The 25,766-nt window shown below is 36.7% G+C and overlaps 1 protein-coding gene across 5 annotated transcripts in view; it reads right to left on the bottom strand.

Moving 5' to 3' along the window:
• NYAP2 (neuronal tyrosine-phosphorylated phosphoinositide-3-kinase adaptor 2) overlaps positions 1-25,766 on the bottom strand; it is a 332,390-nt gene that overhangs the window by 287,748 nt on the left and 18,876 nt on the right. The window contains exon 1 of one of the 5 annotated variants that reach the window (XM_030802953.1): positions 25,592-25,731. The exons of the other annotated variants lie outside the window; for them this stretch is intronic. The gene's annotated coding sequence lies outside the window, so the exon portion shown is untranslated. Of the gene's footprint in view, positions 1-25,591; positions 25,732-25,766 lie in introns of those variants that run through there. 5 annotated transcript variants of the gene reach the window in all.

Genomic DNA, 25,766 nt, shown 5'->3' with positions numbered 1-25,766 from the left:
TTTGAAATCTTTTTTTTTTTTTTTTTTTTTTTTATTATACTTTAGGGTTTTAGGGTACATGTGCACAATGTGCAGGTTTGTTACATATGTATCCATGTGCCATGTTGATTTCCTGCACCCATTAACTCGTCATTTAGCATTAGGTGTATCTCCTAATGCTGTCCCTCCCCCCTCCCCCACCCCACAACAGTCCCGGAGTGTGATGTTCCCTTCATGTGTCCATGAGTTCTCATTGTTCAATTCCACCTATGAGTGAGAACATGCGGTGTTTGGTTTTTTGTCCTTGCGATAGTTTACTGAGAATGATGTTTCCAGTTTCATCCATGTCCCTACAAAGGACACGAACTCATCATTTTTTATGGCTGCATAGTATTCCATGGTGTATATGTGCCACATTTTCTTAATCCAGTCTATCGTTGTTGGACATTTGGGTTGGTTCCAACTCTTTGCTATTGTGAATAGTGCCGCAATAAACATACGTGTGCATGTGTCTTTATAGCAGCATGATTTATAGTCCTTTGGGTATATACCCAGTAATGGGATGGCTGGGTCAAATGGTATTTCTAGTTCGAGATCCCTGAGGAATCGCCACACTGACTTCCACAATGGTTGAACTAGTTTACAATCCCACCAACAGTGTAAAAGTGTTCCTATTTCTCCACATCCTCTCCAGCACCTGTTGTTTCCTGATTTTTTAATGATGGCCATTCTAACTGGTGTGAGATGGTATCTCACTGTGGTTTTGATTTGCATTTCTCTGATGGCCAGTGATGATGAGCATTTCTTCATGTGTTTTCTGGCTGCATAAATGTCTTCTTTTGAGAAGTGTCTGTTCATGTCCTCTGCCCACTTTTTGATGGGGTTGTTTGTTTTTTTCTTGAAAATTTGTTTGAGTTCGTTATAGATTCTGGATATTAGCCCTTTGTCAGATGAGTAGGTTGCAAAAATTTTCTCCCATTCTGTAGGTTGCCTGTTCATTCTGATGATAGTTTCTTTTGCTGTGCAGAAGCTCTTTAGTTTAATGAGATCCCATTTGTCGATTTTGGCTTTTGTTGCCATTGCTTTTGGTGTTTTAGACATGAAGTCCTTGCCCACGCCTATGTCCTGAATGGTATTGCCTAGGTTTTCTTGTAGGATTTTAATGGTTTTAGGTCTAACATATAAGTCTTTAATCCATCTATGATCAAGTGGGCTTCATCCCTGGGATGCAAGGCTGGTTCAACATACGCAAATCAATAAATGTAATCCAACATATAAACAGAACCAAAGACAAAAACCACATGATTATCTCAATAGATGCAGAAAAGGCCTTTGACAAAATTCAACAACCCTTCATGCTAAAAACTCTCAATAAATTAGGTATTGATGGGACGTATCTCAAAATAATAAGAGCTATCTACGACAAACCCACAGCCAATATCATACTGAATGGGCAAAAACTGGAAGCATTCCCTCTGAAAACTGGCACAAGACAGGGATGCCCTCTCTCACCGCTCCTGTTCAACATAGTGCTGGAAGTTCTGGCCAGAGCAATCAGGCAGGAGAAGGAAATAAAAGGTATTCAATTAGGAAAAGAGGAAGTCAAATTGTCCCTGTTTGCAGATGACATGATTGTATATCTAGAAAACCCCATTGTCTCAGCCCAAAATCTCCTTAAGCTGATTAGCAACTTCAGCGAAGTCTCAGGATACAAAATTAATGTACAAAAATCACAAGCATTCTTGTACACCAATAACAGACAAACAGAGAGCCAAATCATGAGTGAACTCCCATTCACAATTGCTTCAAAGAGAATAAAATACCTAGGAATCCAACTTACAAGGGATGTGAAGGACCTCTTCAAGGAGAACTACAAACCACTGCTCAATGAAATAAAAGAGAATACAAACAAATGGAAGAACATTCCATGCTCATGGGTTGGAAGAATCAATATTGTGAAAATGGCCATACTGCCCAAGGTAATTTATAGATTCAATGCCATCCCCATCAAGCTACCAATGACTTTCTTCACAGAATTGGAAAAAACTACTTTAAAGTTCATATGGAACCAAAAAAGAGCCCGCATCGCCAAGTCAATCCTAAGCCAAAAGAACAAAGCTGGAGGCATCACGCTACCTGACTTTAAACTATACTACAAGGCTACAGTAACCAAAACAGCATGGTACTGGTACCACAACAGAGACATAGATCAATGGAACAGAACAGAGCCCTCAGAAATGATGCCGCATAGCTACAACTATCTGATCTTTGACAAACCTGACAAAAATAAGAAATGGGGAAAGGATTCCCTATTTAATAAATGGTGCTGGGAAAACTGGCTAGCCATATGTAGAAAGCTGAAACTGGATCCCTTCCTTACGCCTTTTGAAATCTTGCCTTGTTTCTCCTTTGCCTTCCACCATGATTATAAGTTTCCTGAGGCTTCCCCAGCCCTGCAGAACTGTGAGTCAATTAAATCTCTTTTCTTCATAAATTAGCCAGTCTCATGTAGTATCTTTATAGCAGTGTGAAAATGGACTAATACAGTAGTCTAGCTGGGCTCTAAAATGTGACCATCAGACTTTGAAATTTACATATTATTTGGAAACTGTATCTTATGTGCCTTTACATGAAATGACCAACCAAGATTTTCACTGTTTTGCCCTTGTTAATTATTAGATTTGGTTTATCATATTAAAGACAGCTATTCTATCATTTTCCTAGTTATATGTCTGAGATCATGCAGAATACATGCAAGTTTTGGAAATGTAGACTATTGTGTAGTGTTAGTTCTGTAGAGGGGTTCACTGACCTGCAGAGTTTCATGCCTGTGGAATACGTAGCTCTTACGGACTCACCCTAGTTCACAGTGTTCTCATTACTGCAATCCTTGGGGGCCCAAAGGATGCCACTTATCACAGAGGATGGCCATGACCCAATTTGCATCAGAAAAGAGTTATGGTTAGATGGTGACGTAGATCAGTGCACAGAACGTAACTCATAAAGAGCAGCACTGATCACCAAGGCTCCTTGACACCAGCCTCCATTGACACCAGTGTCTCCATTCTAGACATGGAGACAGCCAGATTTTGTCTGACATCTCTAAAGCAAGGAGTCTCCCATCTATTATCAGGACAATTCATCCAAGCTCCAGGTTCTCAAAATTCTAGGCAAACTTATTCCTACCCATCAGGAGAGCTGAATCTTTTGACAAACCAGAAGTTAGATAAATTCAATCCAGCATGCTTCACAGCTCAGTTTTCCTTGGACACAAAAATAGCCTATTTTTTTGCTCTTCTCCATACTCTTTTGTCTTTCCTCAAGTCTGTGCTTTATATCAATGCACCTCAATCTATTTCACTCTCTCCTTGATCTTGTCCTACATTATTCTTCTTGCTCTTAAGTCTTTTTACTCCGCCCTCTCTAACCCATGTTTTACATTAACGAAATCATCTGTACATTCAGAAGGCTTTATTGAGCATTTATTATTGCTCCTTAGCCTTAAAGAACCACAATCCTTCTCCAAGGAAGTTGTTTTGTTTTGCTTTGCTTTATGTGAATATTTGAACACAAACCATCATATCCCAAAGGTCTTATACATGCTCCACCCTAAATTATGCAGGTAAAACCAGATTTCACAGCATTGCTGAAGTTATCAGCCAATGTTTTCACTGTGTCATTCTCTCATTAACTGTGTTAACTGAAATCTCATCATTTATTCTACCCAGCGCATCCTATGATCTGAAGGTGGAATTAGCATCTCCATGCCTGCAAAATGCTGCTTCCAGGCATTTAGTCTGCTAGCCTCATGTAAAAAAATGGCTGTTTGATATACGGTTTTGCACTGTGCCCCCAATCAAATCTCTCCTTGAATTGTGATCCCCATAATCCCCACGTGTCCAGTGTGGGACCATGTGGAGGTAATTGAATCATGGGTGTGGTTCCCACATGCTGTTCTAGTGATAATGAGTGAGTCTCACAAGATCTGATGGTTTTATAAGCCTCTGGCGTTTCCCCTGCTTGTACTCACTCTCTCTCCTGCCACCCCGTGAAGAGGTGCCTTCCCATGATTGTAAGTCTCCTGAGGCCTCCCAGCCATGCAGAACTGTGAGTCAATTAAACCTCTTTTCTTTAAAAATTACAGTATGGGAGCTCTGTTTTCACTCTATTAAATCTTGCAACTGCAAAAAAATAAAAATAAAAATAAAAAATTACCCAGTCTTGGGTATTTCTTCATAGCAGCATGAGAATGAACTATTACACTGTTCCCTTGAGCTTCCTGACATTTGCTTAGCTTCCCTTATTTTCACCGTTCCCCATTTATTGAAGATAGGGAATGTGGGTCACTGTTGTCCCCCTCCACTCCATGTCTTGCCATCATTCTGGACATCTTCAATGTCTCATGAAAATGGACTCATGCAACATTCTTGTCTCTCATTGCCTTAGTGTCCTAATTTCCAAAAACATTTGCTTCTTTTTAACTTCAGGGACCCACCTCCATGGCTACAGGCTGAGATCTGTAGTGACCCACAACTCTCCACCACTGAAAAAATGAGTTCAGACACCCTATTCTGTAATCACAATTTTCCATCCTTTCAGGACTCTTAGTGACTTTTTCTCTTACTCATGTTCTACTACCTTGTCCATTAATCTCAATGAAACTCCAAATTTTAGCCTTTCTACTTTTTCCCTAACTATGAGGCCATCACTGGCTTAATTCCCTTCTTTGTTTGGCTTAGAATCCATGATCTATTTTTTCAACTATGCTCTTTCCTATATCTTCAACTTCCTTTCCTCAAGTACATCCTTTAAATCCACCTAATGAAAATCCAACCCTTATACACTCGGGTGTCTGCCTTCTTCATAGCCTAACCCAAGATTCTGGGCACTGGTGGATCCTCCACAGTCCCCAAATAGTCCTCAACTGTTACCGCCTCACCTTGCAATATTTACACCAACTTATACCAACTCACATGCAGATGTATGCATCCTCTGACTCCCGCTTTCCCTCCAGCACATCTCACTTACCCGGTACATTCTCCTTTAGTGACACCACTTCTTTGAGTCTCTTAAACACATTATACTTGGGTACTTCTGAGCACTTTTCTTCCTTTGACCTTGAAAACTCTTCTACTCATCTTGTAGGTCTTACTTTATGTATTTATTTTCCCAGGAAACCTTGTTTGATACTCTAATTCTGGTTTAGGTGTATGACCTGTGTAATTCCAAAACATATACATCCCCATCATAATTCTTAGTGCAAAAACAAAGGTGTTAACTAAATGTGTGTTGAATAAATGAGTAGATGAATGAACAATTTAGATTGTCTTCTTGTTTTACCTTTGGACTTCTGATGATGCTATTTTAAAGATACCTACTATCTTTAATCTCAATTCTTTCATTTGGAAATACAGAAAGATATTATGTAAGTTATTATCTACCAAAACATTGTGATATTTTTATCTTTGGAAATTAAATCAGTGCAAAGTGCTATTGAAGAGCAGCAGGCATTTGTCAGTGATTTCACAATACTTGCCAAATAGGGCTTTTGAATCTCCAATCCAGGGCTCAGTGGATGAGCCTGTCACCATAATGCCATAGCAGAGGCAATGCACTGTGATGAATGCGAGGATGTGTCTATCTTTGATAAAGCTAAAGCACTTGCCAGACTCTTTTGTTCTGTGGCAGTCTCTTTATACCACTGCAATAGCATTATAAATGTTCCTGAGTTTGTCCATGGCATTACTTGATGTGACAGTTTTTCAGATGAAACTCATCTATACTCATAAAGTTAAACATCTAGAACCAATCAGTGGGAGTTTCAACAAATCTACTAAATACGTGGTACTGGGCAGAGCAGAATAAAGTATCCAAGAGACATAAGATAAGACATGAAACTTGCTATTAGGAACATACTCAACATCTAACCTTATAACAGGAAAACAATCATGTTCCAAGCTACTATATTTCAGCCATAAGAATATGTTATACTAGTCAGAGAGAGAGAGAGAGCAAGAATGAGAGTAAGGAAGAGAGAAAGAGAGAGAGAGAGATCATTGTTCGGCAGAGTAACTGGTGAAGCTTTATCATGATCTGGTCTGTGGCTATTTGAATTGATGTCCCCATTCATAAATTGCATATAGAAAGAATTGAGATGATACAATAGACAGAAGCATGAACTGTGGAGTCAGATGGGGCTAGGTTTGACATGATTTCTGAAACTTACCTGCAGGCCAATTGGTTTGTGGCACTTTATTAGGGCAGCCCAAGGAAACTGATGCATGTTTAAAGATTGTTTGACCTTTATTTTACAGGCAAAAGGAAAGCACAGAAAAAGTCAGGGCAGAGACATGATCTGACCAATTAATCTGGTTTCCATATGTTAAATTGACTAAACGGGGTGTGTAGGGGCTAAAAGCAGAAAGCCCAGGATGGAGTCCACAGCACAACTGCAAACTACAGTATCTGGTGCCTAGTAGGTGATCAATAAATAATTATATCTTATATTTCCTAGTTCTTAATATCTGACATAGTTCCTGCATCACTTCATTTAATGATTGCAGCCACCCCATAAGGGAGATAGTGTATCTCCTTTACAAATGAGCAAATTGATGTTGAAGAATGGTGAGAGATGAAGCCAAAAATTAAATCCAGATTTGTCTGTTTCGAGGGCCCAAGTTCTTTACTATTAGCATTCATGATCGTGTAGTAAATATATGTTTAATAACTAGGTGAATGTGTGTGGATGCTTGTGTTTGCATTCATGTGCATAAATACGACTGAGAAATAAAGCCAAAAAGAGTAAATGCTATAATATAAATTCATCCCTTCAGGTTATTGAAGTGGATATTTTACAGGGAAATTAATTAGAAAAAGAAATACCAATATGTAGAAAATTCATAAGCATTTTAATAATTAGGAATGATACACAATTTATTCTGCTCAAGGAAAACTAAATTAAGAAGCAGACTGTAGATACAGGCATGAGGAGATTTCAAATATTGAGTATTGGACCAGTCAAGTCAAATTAAAAACTTAAGCCAATTTAACCTCCACTTTGATGACTTCTTTTGAAGTCTTTAACTGATGTGTGAAAGATCATTTGACTCTCAAGAGCTGCCATTTCAACTCACTTTCATTTGTATTTATAACACAGGCACAGTTGAGTTTCAGTAGACTTAAATTTTTTATCTCTTTATATGGGTCACTTTCTGTTTCTTACCCGATTCTTTACTGCCTTATGTATTCAATAAAATAAAATGATGTCTTTATTCATGTATGCCTTTGCTTAATTTACTTTCTATGCTTATTTGATTATTCAAGAACTTTGAGGGCAAATAGCAACTGTCTGGGATATAAATTCAGAGGAGAAGTGTCACCGAAAAAAGCAAAACACACAAAAGATCATGTTTATAAAAGGCCAGTAAGGAAGTCACAAAATGGGTCAAAATGCAGGAAGAGTAGTACCATGAGATAAAATAAACTTTTTATATATCAGGACACTTTTCAGCCTGGCTAGGAGAACACACTCAGCTAGTTGCACAATAGCTTTCAAGAACAATAATGTTTTTCTTAATAAAGGATCAATTCAGCATTGAGGTATTCGACAAGTCTAATCATATATGATGTATTCGACAAGTCTAATTATATATATATATCAAGCTGCTTTTTAAACATACCTGTATCAATTTTATACATGTGTGTACACACACACGTGTATATATAAAATGGTGGTGTGATTCACTTAATGAAACGTGTCAAATACATTAAATGATAATATAAAAACGTGTACCATCTACAACAATGGCACTGTCCATGTATTTCTATATTATGAAATAAGACAGTGTACAGTCTTCAGAGGAGAAAGTTCACAGAGAAAATGCATTATTAGGACATACCAGCTGGTGTAATGCAGCACCTTCAAGTTCATGGTATACGTTCCAGTGCCCACTAATAACATGGGCACAGAGTGGACAATCAATCAATCAGTATCAGTTGAATGCATGAACGTTTTAAAAAAACTGCTTCTCTCTTCATGAAAACTCAAAGAATTAATTTTCAAGCCTCTACTTTCAATTGCAAAAGTGTCACACTTCTAAACTCTAAGAACAGCCAGGTCTTGTCCCCCAATACTGAAATTTGTGCTAGAATTTTGTGAAAGAAATAGGTTTGTTTCCTTCATTTACACGTGGAAAAGCTGGTGCTACTGTGGCTGTGGACTGACAGAAATGTTTAAGCAGCTTTGAAGTCCCCTGCGATGCTGCTGTAGTGGAGGGCAGAGGGGCAGTTGTCTCTGACGCCACTGGACAGCTCCCAATCTTACCTAATGCAGCTCCAGAGTACTGGGCTGTCTTTATGCTGTGTCATTTACATCACAGACAACCTCGCTAGGTTCTCCTCCCTAACTCTTCTGAAGGTAACACAAAGAGCTTTTCTCTTCAATATTCACACAAACCCTCCCTTACTACTGAATAGAAGAAACTCATGGGCAGTTGTGATGATAGACCTTTATATTAAAATATATTGGTTCCTGGTTTGGTAATTATAGAGATACATGCTATTCCAAATCATTTTATTCACATTCCATTTTACATCCCCTAAATACTGATATTTGCAAAATACAGCTTAATGAAACACCTGATGTTTTATCACTTCAACTGCTTGACTCTAATAATTCTTTCGTTTTTTTTTTTGAGACGGAGTCTCGTTCTGTCGCCCAGGCTGGAGTGCAGTGGCACGATCTCTCACTGTGAGCTCCGCCTCCCTGGTTCACGCCATTGTCCTGCCTCAGCCTCCGGAGTAGCTGGGACTACAGGCGCCCGCCATCACAACAGACTAATTTTTTAAAATCATTTACTCAGGACTATTTAAAAATATTTGAAGACCATTAAATCACTTAGTTTTGGAACTTCCCTACTCAACTCATACAAACTAAAATATACATACATATCACTTAATATCATATTTTGCTATATATATTTTAAATATTTTTTAAATTTGCCCTTTAAAATATTTGACTATACATTTCTTGTGTAATTTATGGTTAACTATAAATTTTTTCGGCAAATATGCATATGCCAGGATTTTGGCAAAGGGAGGAAATTCAGTGAAAATATTATTTTCCAAAAAAATTGCTTTTTTTTTTTAAAGAGATATGGCCTCACTGTGTTGCACAGGCTGGAGTGCAGCAACAGGCACGATCTTGGCATACTGCAGCTTTGAACTCCTGGGCTCAAGTGATCCTCCTGTCTTAGCCTCCTGAGTAAGCCGGGACTACAGGCATGCACTACTGCACCCAGCTAAAAATGGCTTTCTTAGTGAATACATAATTAGACAATTAATGAAGTTGGTATACTTACAATAAATATTTAATGAAATATTAATTACATTACATTTTATAGGTTTTTTAAAAAAGTATTTTCAAACCAATAATTCAAGATGCTCAACCAATATTCATTTCCTTGCTGAGCTAAAAACTATACTTCCCAACATCCCTTACAGCTAGGCATAGTCATGTGACCCAGCCAGGGCATATGGTTTATGAGTGAAAGGGAAGTGTACAATTTTTGATCATACTGTAGAATAAAGGAACCTGCCTCCCCTTCCCTCTACTTGATGGCTAAAATGCAGATATGGCAGAAGGAGATGGAGCAGCCTTTTTAGATCACAAGAGGGAATTTGTATGGAGAAGATAAGTGAGAAAAATATGAAGGAGTCAGGACCTAAAATATGGTGGAGATGCCATATCAGTCCTGGACTGGTTATGCTTAGACTATCACACAGAGAAGGGAGAGAAGAGTCTTTTACTTTACTTAAGTCAAGGTTATTTTTTCCTTTGTTACAACAGTTGAATTGGCATCCTAGGTGGTATTTTGGAAAGTACAGAGCAGAATTAGATATAACTCCAGCTCTCAAGATGTTCTGGTAGGGGAGATATCTATATAGCTATATATATTTATATAAGCAATTTATCTAAATATAAATTTATATATAGATATATAAATATATCTGTATCTATTTATACATATTTATATAGTTATATAATAGATATACACACATATATACATAAATTTATATATATAAAGTTGATTTTATTTACACTGCCTTTTCTATCAAATCTGAACATATATATATAACACAGTACAAATGTATATATAATATCCCTGATCAGTCACCACAGTCAAGAGCTTTAAAACCTATCATTGTTGGCCGGGTGCGGTGGCTCACGCCTGTAATCCCAGCACTTTGGAAGGCCAAGGCGGGTGGATCATGAGGTCAGGAGATCAAGACCATCCTGGCTAACAGGGTTGAAACCCCGTCTCTACTAAAAATACCAAAAAAAAAAAAAAAAAAAAAAAAAAAAATTAAGCGGCCATGGTGGCAGGCATATGTAGACCTGTAGTCCCAGCTACTCGGGAGGCTGAGGCAGGAGAATGGCGTGAACCTGGGAGACGGAGCTTGCAGTGAGCCGAGAGCACGCCACTGCACTCCAGCCTGGGTGACAGAGTGAGACTCCATCTCAAAACAAACAAGCAAACAACAAAAAAAACCCCTATCATTGTTATAAATTATATGGCCACACACACTCTTGCAGTATAAAATTATAAAATTATTATTTTCTCACACTTAATGTAAGTCTGATGACTTTGCTCATTGATAGGAACTTTTGGTCAACCCTTCCCATGTTCAATTCCTCAACATTTCTGTGTTCACAGTAGATGGAACATGGCTTGCCTTATAAGTGGACTTCTTAATGCATAAATGCATTTTGCTAATGAGTTCCCGGAACATGCTAATGACATTTTGTTCTGGATCATTTCCAAAGTGGTTGCAAGCAAACAAGCTCATTTAAGAGAAAGAGAGAGAGAGAGAGTTCAGAGGAAGACATTTATTCAATGACTGTTAACTAAAAACATTTGCACATAAATGTGATTACTTGAGAAATTGCATCAGTCTGATTGACTGACATTGGAAATTTAAAATAGACTCCCTTGAAGTTCAAAGCTTTACCACAAATCACAAGAATCATTAATTACCCTACACAGGATCTTGGGAGTTGCCTGTTCGTAAAATCTGCTGCCTTTATGTTCATAAAGCTTAAACTAGATAAGCAGAGTCCCAAAAAAAACAACTAGAAAATGGAATTTTGTTAATTAAAACAACATGTAAACGGAAAGTCTGAAAGAATGCCAAGGGTCTACCGTTTGTTGATGAGGTATGATTTCTCTACAGCAGCAGCATATGGAGATCACGTAACTGTGATGTATTTGATCCAAGTGGATTAAAATACTAGTCTGGCATTTGAAATAACTTCTGAAAAATACAGTTACTATAGTTTCATCACAATTTTCAAGAAATAGAGTTGATATGTACCATAGAATTTATTTTATTTTATCATTTTGTTTTTTAGAGTTATTTGAACATGTTTAATGTGAGTCAAATCAATCTAAATGACTTAATAATTTGGAGAATATGTGAACAAGCTCTTTTTTGGCCACTAAATTTTTACATCTTTCCTTCTCTCTGAATGTACATTTTCATTGCCCAATCCTCAATTTAATCTTTTACTTTTTTTATTTTTTAAATTGCCAGATAAAATGAAATGAATTTGTTGTGTAAAACATGATATTTTGAAGTATATACACACTGTGGAATGACTAAATCTAGCCAATTAACATATGCATTACCTCACATGGTCCATCACAGAGTTTAACAACTGTTTTTGTTTTGTTTGCTGTATTTTCCTATTTATGTCTGTATTTTTCTTTGTTTTTGGTTTTAACAAAAAAAAAAACCGCATTCTGGTTAGGGCACTGCCTCTTGGGTTCAAATCCCTGATGTATTGATTAATAACTGAGCTCTTGAGCCTCAGTTTCCTTATCTGTAGACTGGAGATAATAATAGTAACTAATTCATAGTGTGGTGGGGTGTCAGTTAATATATGCAATGCACTTTGTACAGTGGCAGGCACTTTGTCAGTGAGTGGTAGATGTTAGTGATATCATCCACCATAACAGAAGCAGCTAGCGAATTGAATATCTGATACATGAATAGATCACTTTTCACCTAATAAATAACTTTGATGTTATTAAAATAATGGCTAAGAAAATAATATCTCCTCAAAAACTGAAGAAGGGAATCTAAACAACAGGTGCAGATTTCAATAATTTGTGCTGGAGACATGTCTGATTATTCTATATTTGGAAAGGCTTCATGTTATTCATGTCCTAAGATTTTGATGGGGGAAATTCATAAGGTCCTGGACATTGAAAAACATTTTTATCCAGTCATGGTGAGTTCAATAGAAAGGATTATTTTGAGAAAATCTAAGTTGGCAAATAAACCTTTAATCATTGTATTCTATATCTAAAAGAAGGAAAAATAAGGGAGAGAAAGAAGAAGAGAGGAAAAGAAAGAGAGAGAGAGAGAGAGAGATAAATATGAGTGAATAGATTAAAAAAGCAGAGTTGCAGGAATCAGAATAATCCAGAGTTTATCGGTTTACGCTGACACATTTTCCTGGCAAAGGCCCTGACTGTAGGCAGAGTCACATGACCAGGAGGCTGTGTGTGTGTCTGCTTAAGAGCCCGTGAAGCTCTTTGGCTCCAAACTAGCATGTGTACCATGTGACGCTGGGGTTGCCATGGTAAGTACATAGTGTGCAACTGATGCTTTTTTTCCTGATATGCTGCTCTATCATAGATGCACCAGAATTCAAATTAATACTAAAAAGAAAATCACTGCAAGAGGAAGGTTTATGGAGCTTTGGTTAAATATTCAGCACTTATGCATGGGCTCACCCTAGATTCTGCAAACATATGTGCTATATCTATCATTTTTTCCTCAAATATAATTTATCTTAAAAGTCAATGGATTATCAGTATACAATTAAATAAATATATTAACCTCAGTTTTATTGTTTTCTCTTTTGCTATGCTGAGGTTTATTTTATAGTGAGATTTTTAGCTACCTGAATATTATTGATTTCAAAAGAAAATGATTTTTCTTTGTTCTTCAAAATATTCCCATGCAAAATGCCTGAGACATTGCAAGGAATTCCTGGTATGCTGAACTTTGTGAAAATCTGAAGACACTATTACGGATCCAATGTGAAAGCTGTCCCAAGTACCAGTTCGTGGCTTTGGAAACTTTCAAGTACTCAGAAGGTCCTCTTGGTTATCCAGTATCACTATGCAAAATGCAAGCTTAGCATTTGAACTGTGAATTTGGAATCCTGCTGTGGTTTCTTTTGTGGTCTGCCAGATTTGATTCATATACAAGAAACTGATGGGCAGGCCATTACTTGTTCCTAAATCCCCACTCCTCACCCCCAGCCAAATAATGCATTATTTCTTATTCTTTCCTTTTTCATAACTGTTCTTTGGAGTCAGATACATCTGAGCTTTACCCTAATTCTGCCACTGGCTAATGATATGATCTTGAAGAATTTCTTAAGGTCTCTAAGACTCAGCTTAAATAAAACAAATGATAGAATCTGCCTCATGGAAATATTATCTGGATTAAATGGATGTAACATGTAAAGAATTTATAGGATATGTTATATAATAAGCACTAAATCAATGTCATCAGTTATTATGGTCTCTTTATGGTTACTTACATTTTTCTCTCTTACATTATGCAAATTTTTAAAACTAGCTGTCCTAGAACTTTAAAAATTTCCCGAGATGTTCTTGAAGTTTTACTGTGCATGTGGATCAATAATCCAAAGAACTCAACCACAAATGCAATTCTAAAGCCCAGTTTCCTGATGCTTTCCCAGCAATCACGTTTGGGAAGGCTGGAGTACATTGAAATCCCTTCCAAAGAATTGGCCTAGGTGATGACAATTAGGTCAACAAAATGAATGGATAGAGTAGTAGCAGGTGTTTGAAAGCTATGAACTGCAGGCCAAATCTGGTTTGTCACCTGTCTTTGTAAATAAAGTTTTATTGAAACACTGCCACACTCATTCATTTAAGTAGCATTGAGGGCAATTTCATGCTACAACAGCAGAACTGGGTAGTTGCCTTATGGTACAAATGCCCAAAATAATCAAACTATTACTATCTGAAAATATTTGCTGAGCTATGGACTAGAGGGTACCTGAGTAGGAAAACACAGGAAGTGGGAGGAAGTTTTTAAAGAGCAGAGCTGCCAAATGATATTCAGAACTCAAGTTTCAAGTAATCTTTCCAGGTTTCCCCTGGATTCCTATATTGAAAAAGAACTCAAAGGCCAGCAGGGAAGAGAGGGCAATAATCAACTATGGCTGGGACAAAAATGAATTTTTAAATTATAAATGACAAAAAACTCCATTGATTCTTCTCTTCCTAAGAAGGGAGAATGCTTTCTTACTAGGTCAGCCCAGGGACCTGCTCTCTCGTACAGAGTTCAGATATCTCTCAAAGACTGAAAGAGGAAAAATCAACCCCTTTTGCATACCCATCAGATCCTCCAAATCCAGAAATGTTACCTTGATCTGCACAATAATGAGCTTAACCAGAGAGAGGAGTAGAGAGAAGGAAGACTGGCTTGGCTGGTATGGGGGCTCTTAGGAGTTTATAGGTAGGAAGGAGAGTCATTGTTTTTGGTTTTTTGTTTTGGAATAAAATGCTCCTTTGGGTATTCTTCCAGAGATACCAGCAAAGATCTGAATCACTTTACAAATCTTCCAGGTCATTACATTCTCATTTGTTCAAAAGGGATTCTGTGCCAGATCTGGCCATTATTTGGCTCACTTTTAATTTTATGCATGGAAAGAAAATGATTAGAGGAGGTGCATTAAACACAGAATAGAATTATGTAGATTATGTAAAGAATGCTAGTAGACCAAAATAAAAGATAGCAAGCAATAATGCCTGTGAAGACCAGAGAAGGTTTCAGTGAGATACCACTTGGGCTGAGTCCTGAAGGAGCCACAGGTACTTGGACAGGGAAGGAGCCACACGGGTGGTGAATGATGGAAAGGACACAGATGTGAGCAGAGGTTAAACTTGCAGGGGGACTACACATTCTGTATGGCTGGAGAGCAGTGACCCATCCAGCAATACTGATGATCCATTTAGTCCTCACTACAGTCTGTCAAGAAGGATATCGGGATTGTGATTTTCACAGATGAGGAAACTGTGATATTAAAAGGAAAAATGTATTTGACTAAAATTACACAGTTTGATGAAGTGTCATTATTTGTATCTCACTTAGTATCACATTAAGAAAACTGTCCCTTTTGTGGACAATCTCTGGGATGTTAAATTCTGGAGGGTGACTAGTTGGGGTAAGACTGAATAGTTACCCAATCTGAATATTCCCTAACATTTCTCCATCTATTTTGGAGTTGTGTGGATAAACTTTTAGGATGACAGGCAGCTTTTCTTCTCAGAGGTCATTAGGAGGTTTTTAAACTTTCCATTTTTCTTACACAAAGATTCTAGGTTTGATTGCCCAACTGATTCCTATGTCCAATAACAATCTAAACTAAACAGGATAATTTTGGCTGAAACTAGTCTTATTTCTCTTGTAAATTTACCAATGACTTGCTATATGACCACAGGTAATTCACTTTTCCTGCTTGGATGACATTACATATTAATCCAAATCTGAGAAAAATTGTAAAATAGGAGATTAGTTACCGGCTCAGGGCCACTCTTTTTATTTCACAGTCTTCTTGCTGCTTCTATTTTCCCTTAAAACTGCAGTGCTCTCTCACCTGTCATGTGGAGTGGGTCTAATAAAATCATTCACAGTCAGGCAGAAGTGACTAATAATTATCAAACTATACTAACATGTTATCTCTTTGCTTGTCTTATTAAAAGTGAACAAATACGCAAGTCAAAAGAATCGTTTCATAATTTGGGGATTTATGGCTTTAGGCATTTCAAGAGAGGTATTTTCTCAGGGTAAGGGTTGAGTAAGCACTTCCTCAAATTACACCACGTGACTAGCTTCCTATTCATTCATTAATAAAATCTCAGGATATCAGTCACTGAATCAATCGCTCAGATATACTTATTGAGTGTCCCCTGTTACAAGTGCAGTGGATGAGCAAAGTGAGTTCCTGCCCTCGTGATGTGGGTACGTTAGTGGGTAAGAGTTCACATTGACTTAGCACTTACCGTGGATTCTCTTTTATGCTTTCATTGTGTCTAAAGTCATTTACTTCTTACAACATCCTAATCTGTAGGTACTGATATTACATGGAGAAAACTGCAGCCCAGTGAGTCTGAGTAATCTGTCCGTGATCACACAGCCAGGAAGAATGAGGGTAAAATGTGACTTGGAAGGAAGTCTGACTCTACAGATCCCACTGCTACATTATGTTATAGATTGAGGTGAAAATATTAAGTAGAATTTAAAAAAAAAATAAAAAGAAAGAAAGTAGAATTTAAAAAAAAAAAGAAAGAAAGAAAAGAGAAAGACAGCAAAGATAAGTATAACATGTAACTAATTTTCTAGCGGATGTTATAATTTTTAAATTTCAATTATCAAGAATTAATTCCTGCCAAACTACGTCTTTATTTTTTTCATCTTGATGTTTCTCACTGTAATGAATTTAAACTTGAGCTTACCCTTAACTATTCCTCCACCCCATCATTTCTTTCTTTCTTTTTCTCTCTCTCATACAATGACACACTAATTCTTTTTCACAATCCAGTCATCAAACTGAAAATAATACACTTACATGGCATGTATGTCCAATTAGTACAGTTTCATTAATTAAACAAAAGAGTTTCCCTTGAAAACCTCTTCATTAATGTGCCTGCTAAAATCTATTATAATAAAACTCTTGGTGGTTGTATAAAATCCTAAAGTAATTCTAAAAACACAAACATTTATTTCTCTTCATTTATTCTCTACACAACAGTAGTTTCCATCCTACCACAGGGAAAAAGAAGTGTATTTTTAAACATATTAGATAGGCCTCTTAGAAAAGTCCATTTTCAAACAGAAACTCGGCAATAGAAAGGCCTCTTTAATTTCCCCTTCACATTAAGTTTCCCATTCCAAGTGTGTGTCAAGAATTTAATTGCAGCATGAAATTAGCCAGTTATAAAATACTGTATTTGTGCCCTTGCCTTCTAAAGCAGAATGCACTAAATAATTTGCTTAATGGCCTCTAACATGAGACCTCAATTTAATAACCAGAGTGCCCTTACTTGTTGGATAAATTCCTAGTGAGATATGCTCTGTGTGTAATCCATCAAAACATCAATAGATCAAACACACACACACACTCACGCACACAGAAACTAAAAGAAAAATATAAATGCTGGTATGCCAAGCTGACTAGTTTAAAACGAACCAGCCTGGCAGATGACTGTACCTTTTATAGGAATGCAACTGATTCCTTCTCTTGTAGTTGTGTGAGCAATACCCTCAAGGACTCAACGGTGGGAGATTACATGGCCAGTCCACAGACATGAGTTTGCTAGGGACCTTACATGTTTCTGTCTCCTTTTTCTGAAAGCTCTATTTCTTTTTTTAAAAAACAAATCAGTTTCTATAGTTGAGGTCGCCAAAAGGTTGGCTTCTAGAAAAGCAGTATTTCTATAATGATTATGTGTCAGTTTAGACATACCACTTTCAGTATGATGGAAATGAACTCAGTCTTTTTTTATACTTCATAGAACTACACAGATTTCTTTTCCTGATTACTTCTAACAAGCATTTTGCAAACTTATTAGTTCAGAGACTAGAGAAGATGGAAACAAAATCTGGCTGTTTCGTGAACGGGCTAACATTTCTTGACCTATAATCTCCCTTTTTACTTTACTTTATATTGAATTTATATACACATATTGCTTTGGATTTATGAGAACTAAGTCAATGAGAGTAGCAGAAGGCAATAGAATAAATATAAAATAAATTAAGTAAAACAGAGGAAATTATGATTTGAGAGAATTCCAAAACCCTCTATTGACTTTTTGACTTTGTAGTTTACATGGGTAAATATAGGTAAATGTGTTGCTAAACCAATGCATTTATGGCATTTATAGTGAAGATATTGAAATGTAAGGACTTGACAAAAATAATACTAGATCATAACTCTGGGACTTTAGGTCTCAAAAGCCAATATTAAAAAAAATTTAAAATTTCAATGTTAATTTATGAGCTAAGTAAAATGGATGACTCTTCTTATAGTACTTAGAAGTGGTGTGCTATATTATTTATTAAGTTATTTGCTTTGCTCAGAGATGATAATTAGAGTTCAAATAAAGCAAATTGAAGCTGGAGAATATTAAAAGAAAGTATGCAGATGAGATTAATTTGACTTACTTATACCTCAGAAAAAAATAGTTTGATAAAAACTTAAATTTTAATTAGTTCATTATCCTGCTATCACACTTATTACAAAATAACATATTCTTAGTTCACTTTTTAAAATCTACATTAATTAATTTGAAAGAGTTGAGAGAGACTCTTTTTCCCTAAAGTTTAATGTGAATGTAAACAAAATAAAACGTCATCTTTGAGATATTCACTCTCACTCTTAAATTTATGAAATTGCATTTCATCAGTTTTCTTAGGGACTGTGTTATCAACATGAAGAATAAAGTATCTCTGAATCTTTATCTTAGAAAATTTCATAAAAAGATCATACATTTCCATCATTGATAATACCTTCATGATGCATGTAGTAAAAAGGTGAGGTTTTTATTAACTAAATTGACTGCTCAAGGAGTTGAAACTAGTGAATGTATCCATTATGTACTATTTCTTGTCTGCCAGAATACATTGCATTCTTATCAGCAACTAACAAGAGCTGCTAGTTGGCACATGAGATAGTTTTATTGTGCTGTATCAGGTTGATCATGATGAGCCTGTCACTAAAATAGGGTTTTATCTGTGTGACTGAGGTAACATAACATGCATGCATTATTAAAGCACATCATTAAAAAATAAACATGCATACACTTGTCTAGGTGAACACCAGGCCACAATATGAGAGATCTGTTTATTCCTCCACATGTTCACTGAGGCCATTTCATTTTTTTCCCAGGTTATAGTTCCTAGAATAGTTCATACATGCCATCAAGCCTGAATTGAACTCTTCATTCAATTCTGGGGTGACAGAGGTCACGCTGTTTTCATGTTAACTAAATCACAGTCTGTCTCAAACCAAGATGGCCAATTGTGTTAAATTAAAGATAGAGGTTCTTTGCTGAAGGCAGCTTACACAGGGGGCTGTGTTGACACCTCTAAGCTGACTTTCTTTTAGAATTCTAAGTCACATTGAAAAGGAATGACTTGGATAGACAGGGTCACTGCATTAATGACAAATCCACGAGCCGCAGGGCATTCCTTCCTAAAACCCAATACCATCCTAATCTTTCATTCCTCTTCTTTAATGCAATCATGTAACTGCACAGGCTTCGTGTTTTCACCTCATTTCAAAATGCTCTCTTACATGCACCATCTCTCCTTGGAGACTTCTAATCTGGTAAGAAGTGATAGAATACTCTCCCTTCCACTCTAGGCTCAGAAGCAAGTGCTTTTATTTTCTGGAATGTGTGACACTGGTATGAGTTTTCTGGTATGTGTGACACTGGTATGAGTTTTCTTTAGAAAACTCATATGGTGTCAACTCAAACCAGAGTATCAGAAAGCCATATTTTATTGTGTCTTTTAATAACACCTGTTTATAATAATGAGCACTTCTGATAGCTAGCCATTGGGAAGAATACTAGTTGTAGTATCTACCATTAAAAAGAATAGTTCATGATTAGAAACCAGACTAAGATGCTGTCATTAAAATATTCATGGAAGTGTTCTGTTACTTTGTTTCCTTTTCTCCTTTATTCTCCTTGTCTTGTGCCTGAGAGTTTCCACCTGAAGGATATCTCTACACTACAGTGGTGCCCTCATCTGACTTTGCAAGTTTTGTATTGACTATACTTTTTTCCAGTTGTATTTTTAGCTGACACTCTTGCAATGGTGTGTAGTTGAATTACTCCCTGCCAGTGTTTTTTTTTAATAGATCAGTTCACAGCGTCCTTGCCTATTGCTTATCTCTCCAGTTATCTGTCCTTTTTTGCTGTTGCTGGTAGTGTTCATTCAAACAGATATCATTCTTCCCTTTTACCTGTTTATTCCAGTCTAACCCTCTGAAAAAAATCTGTCATGAGTCAGGAGAAATTCCTCACGGCATGTATTATTGGTATTTGTGATTTGACTGGCAGCCGACTGACACTTAGAGAACAATTTATCTACCTGAATTGGACTAGACATCACTAATGCACATGGCAGATTGATTGTACAGCTTCAGTGGATATATTCTTTATTAATGAGATGCAGTATGATTTGCTAAAAAAGCCTTTTACTGGGTAGTCATTTTCCTTCCCCCTTCCCGATCTCTCTTTATCCCATTTAATCTGTTGAACCATGTACCATGTTTTGAAAATGTGTTTCTCTCCTCTACTTTTATTTGAAATACCCAGACATTTTAAGTAATTGCTAGCAAACTGAACAGAACAAACACAAAATAAAGGAAAAGAAATATTGGAATTGAAATGGATTATAAAAGACAGGAAACCAGAAAAAGAATTAAAATCCTAACAAGTCATTTAAATGAAATAAATGTAAAATTATGTGGAAAAGAGGAAGAAGAAAACAAATCAAGAATAACATTCGACATTTGAAATAACTGATTTATAGAAATGAATGTATTTGTACTGATAGGGGTTGTAAAGTGTCATGGGATTTCTTTCTAAAGAAAATATGCTATTTGTATTGATTTGCTGAGAGTTGAGTTGCTGAGGTTTGGGGACTTCAAATAGGGCCCAGCAAAAATCTAGAGAAAAACCATAAACTACACATCTCTTAACCCTTTGCTTCATTATCCAGAGGCCACCAGGCAGGAGAGAATACCTTATCTTAGCTTTGAGTTTTTTCTAGAACACCAGAAGGTGACATAAGGATGAACTATTTTAGATTCTAGTCTCACCCTGAACAAATATTCCCTCCTGTGTAATTTCCAACCCGGTATAGGAGGAGGATAAAAAAGGAAGTGACTTCTCTACTCCTGAGAGAAGAGTCTTCATGTGCTCTGATCACTATAGATATTTCCCCATTGTCTTTCTTTTTAAATTTCCCCATTACTGTTTATTTTTTGTAAATCACAAAATGTCATCTGTCCCCTAAGTAAAATAAAATACCAGTTGCTGAAAGAATAATGTTCTCCTAAAAATAACCTAGAAAAAATTTGCTTGACAAATGATTTTCAATCCTATTTTGTCACTCATCTCAAAAACAAATACTATTTAAATTGTGTATACTAACAGGCATCTAAATAATTTTTAAAATTATATGTGACAGTCTAGTAACAAGCATCCTAGGTGGTTAAGAAGCCTTCTCACTAGGTGTGGTGACTCATGCCTGTCTCCTAAGCATTCGGAAGCCTGGGGAGGGAGGATTGTTTGAGCCCAGGACTTCAAGGCCAGCCTGGGCAACATAGTGAGATCCCATCTCTACCATTAGCTGGGCACAGTGGTGCGTGACTGTGGTGTCCTAGCTACTTGGGAGGCTGAGGTGGGAAGATCACTTGAGCCTGGGAGGTTGAGGCTGCAGTGAGCCATGATTGAGCCACTGCACTCCAGCCTGGGCAAAAGAGGGAGATCCTGTCTCAAAAAATTTAAAAAAGTAAATAAATAAAATAAGAATCCCTGTAGAAAAAATCCTAATAGCTCCAATTTATCCATGGCATTCTGATTCTCTCTGTAAAAGAGTTGGATATGTCAGAGTTGCAATGACTGTATCAAGTACTATATGAAAAAAGAAATACAAAAATTAGCCGGGTATGGTGGCACAAATGTGTAGTCCGAGCTACTCCAGAGGCTGAGGTGGGAGGATCACTTGAGCTTGGGAGGTAGAGGTTGCAGTGAGGTGAGATCATGTCACTGCACTCAGCCTGGGTGGCAGAGTGAGACCCTGTCTCAAAAACAAAAACAAAAACAAAAGAAAAGAAAAGAAAAAGAAAAAAGAACTCCTCTTTCCCTGTGCAAAAAGCAGCTGTCAGTTATTGTTGAGCCAGCTTCCCCTCTCATCCTCAAACCAATATGAAGCTGAAACCTCTCAGTAGCATTTACCTGTGATGCCGAATATACATTGCTCTTCAGAAAAGAAATCAAACTATAAAAAAATTTTAAAAATTATTTTAGGTTTTAGTTCCTGTAGACATAAAGTAGGCATTTTATCTTCATAATTCATTACTCCTTTCCCTCTTTAACTTTAGCCTAATTGTGTGGCAGTTTCACCAAAACATTTCTATTAATAGAGTAAAAATATAGCAGCTCATGTGCCCAGAAAGAAAACTTTCAGGGTAATTCCCTGAAAATATCTGGAAATTCATCAGCAAATTTCACTTAAAATATCACATGCTATGCCAGCTTATTTACTATTCCCTTGGAGAAGCCATCATCAATGCACTGAGTGGGTTCAATACAATCTGATTTGACAAATGTTTAATAACCTACTATGCACAAGAGACAGCTTCTCTGCTCTTGGAAGCCAGTTTAATAATTAAGACTAAACCTACCAATTATTGCATCCTTTTGAATCTATTCATATGCCAAAATTATCCTCATGTAATTTTAACTATTTTAGGAGAAAGAACAAAATATGTGTACATTGATAAGATAAAACAAAATGATAAAGTAGAACATTCACAGTTGGGGGCTGGGTACATGTGTCATTTGCAAATGCCCAACGCAAACAATCTTCCCCTGTATTGCTTTCTACTCTACATGGAAGTGGAATCTTTGTAGACGTGGTGCCATATGATGTTATTAAGATAGCCACAATAAGTGATAAAGATGAAGGTAAAAATGGTGGCAGTAAAAATAATAACGGTAATAATAATATTAATACAAATACAATAATAGCAGCAACCAATTCTATAGTATGTTGACTACCCCACTAGTTGTGCCATGTGTTGTATCTTTTCTTTCTTTTAACATCTCAACAAAATGAAGATTGCTATTTCCAATTCAAAACGAATAGACAACTTTAAGAGTTAAGGGACTCATTATGAATCTCACTAAAGCTAGCAAGTGAAAGAAACTGATTCCATCTTGTATTAGGGCACAAGGATTTTCCCACTACTATGTTCTGTTTCACCCACATACACAGCATTACTCCAAGTTTCATTCTTACAATGAGGTAATAACCTACAGGCTTATTGAAATACCCAAGAACAGAAAACACCCCCAGTGTGCATCAACTAATTATCTATGTCTCCATCATTGCAAAAATGTCTTAAGTGAACATTACCAATGCTAATAACTGAATCTTCCCATTATCGGAGCATCTTTCCTTTTTGAAAATGTCAAGCATTCTGTAGGCCTACATCTGCCTTTTATCTTCCTTCTTAGATTACAGGATTTGTGACTGTCATCTCTGCCCTAAACTGGAAAGCAGCCGAGTGTGTGGATCATATAGCTCTTAGAATCAGTATCGCCAACTGCATGATTTCACTAACTGCGCAAAAGGCAGAGACCTCTAGGCAATGGTTCATTTGTTCTGGTTAATCTGGGCGCTTGCCCTCCATTTGCTATTTAATGAGTGTAAAGTTTCAGTTTTGCAAGATGAATAAGTTCTATAGATGTGTACCTGTAGTTAACAATACTGTGTTATACACTTAAAAATTTGTTAGGAGAATAGATCTCACGTGTGATGTTATTACACACATACAATAACAAAAACTTTCCTGAAACTTAAATGTGTATATGTATATAATTTTTAGAGTTTTATAAATTTGTATAAAGTTTATAAAATTTTTGACTTTCCTAAATGTATATAAAAAGTTTTATAAAAGTATTAACATTTATGTAAAATTTTTAATCTCATACCTACAAATTATCAAAAATGAAACATGAAATTCTTACAAATATCAACAAATCATTGAAATCCTAATACACATCTCAAACATACTATGTCTAAAACTTTTCTCACCAAACCTGATTCCGTTGCCATCTTCCCCATCTCAGTTAATGGAAACAGCATCCTTTTTGCTTGCTTTCACACCTCCCATCCAATCTGTCACCAAATTCTGCCAATTCTACCTTCAAAATGTAACTACGATTCCAGCACATCTCACCTCCTCCAGGGCTGCTGCTCTGGTCCCAGCCACCATCTTCCCTCAACTCCATTGCTTTTACAGCCTCCTGACTGGTCTCCCTGCCCTGCCCTTACTGAGACCCATCTCATCCCAATTTCATCCTGAGCTAAGCCAGCTTCCTGACAGTAACCTCCATGTCCTCACAAGATTGGACTCCGTTGCCTCTGGCCTGATCTTCTAACCTCCACCTCACCTGTTCTGCTCTGTTCGAGCCACAGTGATGTCCTTCAGGGACCTTCTATGTGCTAGGAATGTTCCCCATTATGACCTTTTCTCTCCACATTCCTTCTTCCTTAGAAATCTGTTTCTCCTGAGATCTGCATGGCTTCTCTCCTCACTTATCACTCCAGGTCTTTACTCAAATGTCACATCCTCAGTGAGTCTTTCCCTGAGCTTATTTTAAATTGCACTCTCCCCATGCTCCTGACCCCCAACTCTCTAGTTTAGTTTTTTTTTTTTTCACAGAATTTGTTACATTTGCACTTACTCTATCTTTACTTGTTTCTTTTTTGTCTGCCTTCTCCACCTCCCAACCCCCTACCAGATTGTAACTCCGATGAGGACAAGCATGTTTTGGTATTCTGTTCACCATCTTATCCCAAGCACTTAGAGCAATGACTGACATATAATAGATGCCCAATATATGCTTAATGAAAAATTTAATATGGAAACAAAATAGCTATGCAATACATATAAACATCAACCTAATAGAAAATTAAGAAGTCTCCTTGGTAACGGCCCTCTTCATTCTTTGCTGAACCACTTCATTTTTTATTCAAACATCAGGATATGCTGAGTGGTATACTTAGCCCCAAATCAGAGACAAAAATGCAATTTACTAATTAAAATAATAGATTTTAAATACTTGTCTTTTTTATCTTTTAAAACATCTTCCTTGTACATCTTATTGAAATTGCTTTTCTTTTTCTTTTCTTTTTTAAGTGGTCTTTTTTTCTGCTTCCTAGCAGGCTGGCTATATTCACATTCCAGTATGGACATGAATATTCCATTGTGTATTTCCAAATATGAGCATTATCGAGAATAACTTTTAACTAGAGGCATATGTTTCAAGCAGAGATTCATTTTGAGGGGGGACTTGATTTTTCTTTTATCAATTCATGATTAAAATTAATTTTAAGGTAACCCATACATGTATAACGAAGACATTTTCTTTAGGCTACCTCAAAGTTAGAAGCCTTGGAGCAATTTCATTAGCATGCTCAGGCTCTATTCTAGCAGTTTCATTTGTTACATTAGACACATTCTCTAGGAGACATTGCATTTTTAGTAGTTCAAAAAGTCCCCTGACTCATAGCCTTACTCCATAATAATTTCTTTTTCTTATGGGTTTTTTGGAAACATATTACAAAGGCCATCTTTAGTTAAAGATTTCCTCCAATAGCTTGAAGAATATAAAAAATAGCTCTCAACAGGAAACTATTGGCAGTCAGTCTATAACCATCTCTCCATATTTAACATTACTTTTCAAAGAAAGATTACCTTAAATTCTCCAATGGGCTTCTGTTTAATCATTCAATTTGCCATGGTGTTCGATGTTTGGAAGGTCCACTCTTCACTGCAATTTCCTCTGTCAGAAGAGCTTAATTCTCATGCTGACTGAGTAGCTCACATGGGGCTCTGTTCTGAAAGGCCCCTCCTCTTGCCAACATCTGTC

This window comes from Nomascus leucogenys, chromosome 22a (assembly GCF_006542625.1).
Source record: "Nomascus leucogenys isolate Asia chromosome 22a, Asia_NLE_v1, whole genome shotgun sequence".
In the NCBI taxonomy this organism is placed as follows: Eukaryota; Metazoa; Chordata; class Mammalia; order Primates; family Hylobatidae; genus Nomascus; species Nomascus leucogenys.
Note: the sequence above shows the minus strand (reverse complement) of the source record. Positions and strands in the feature narration are given on the sequence as shown.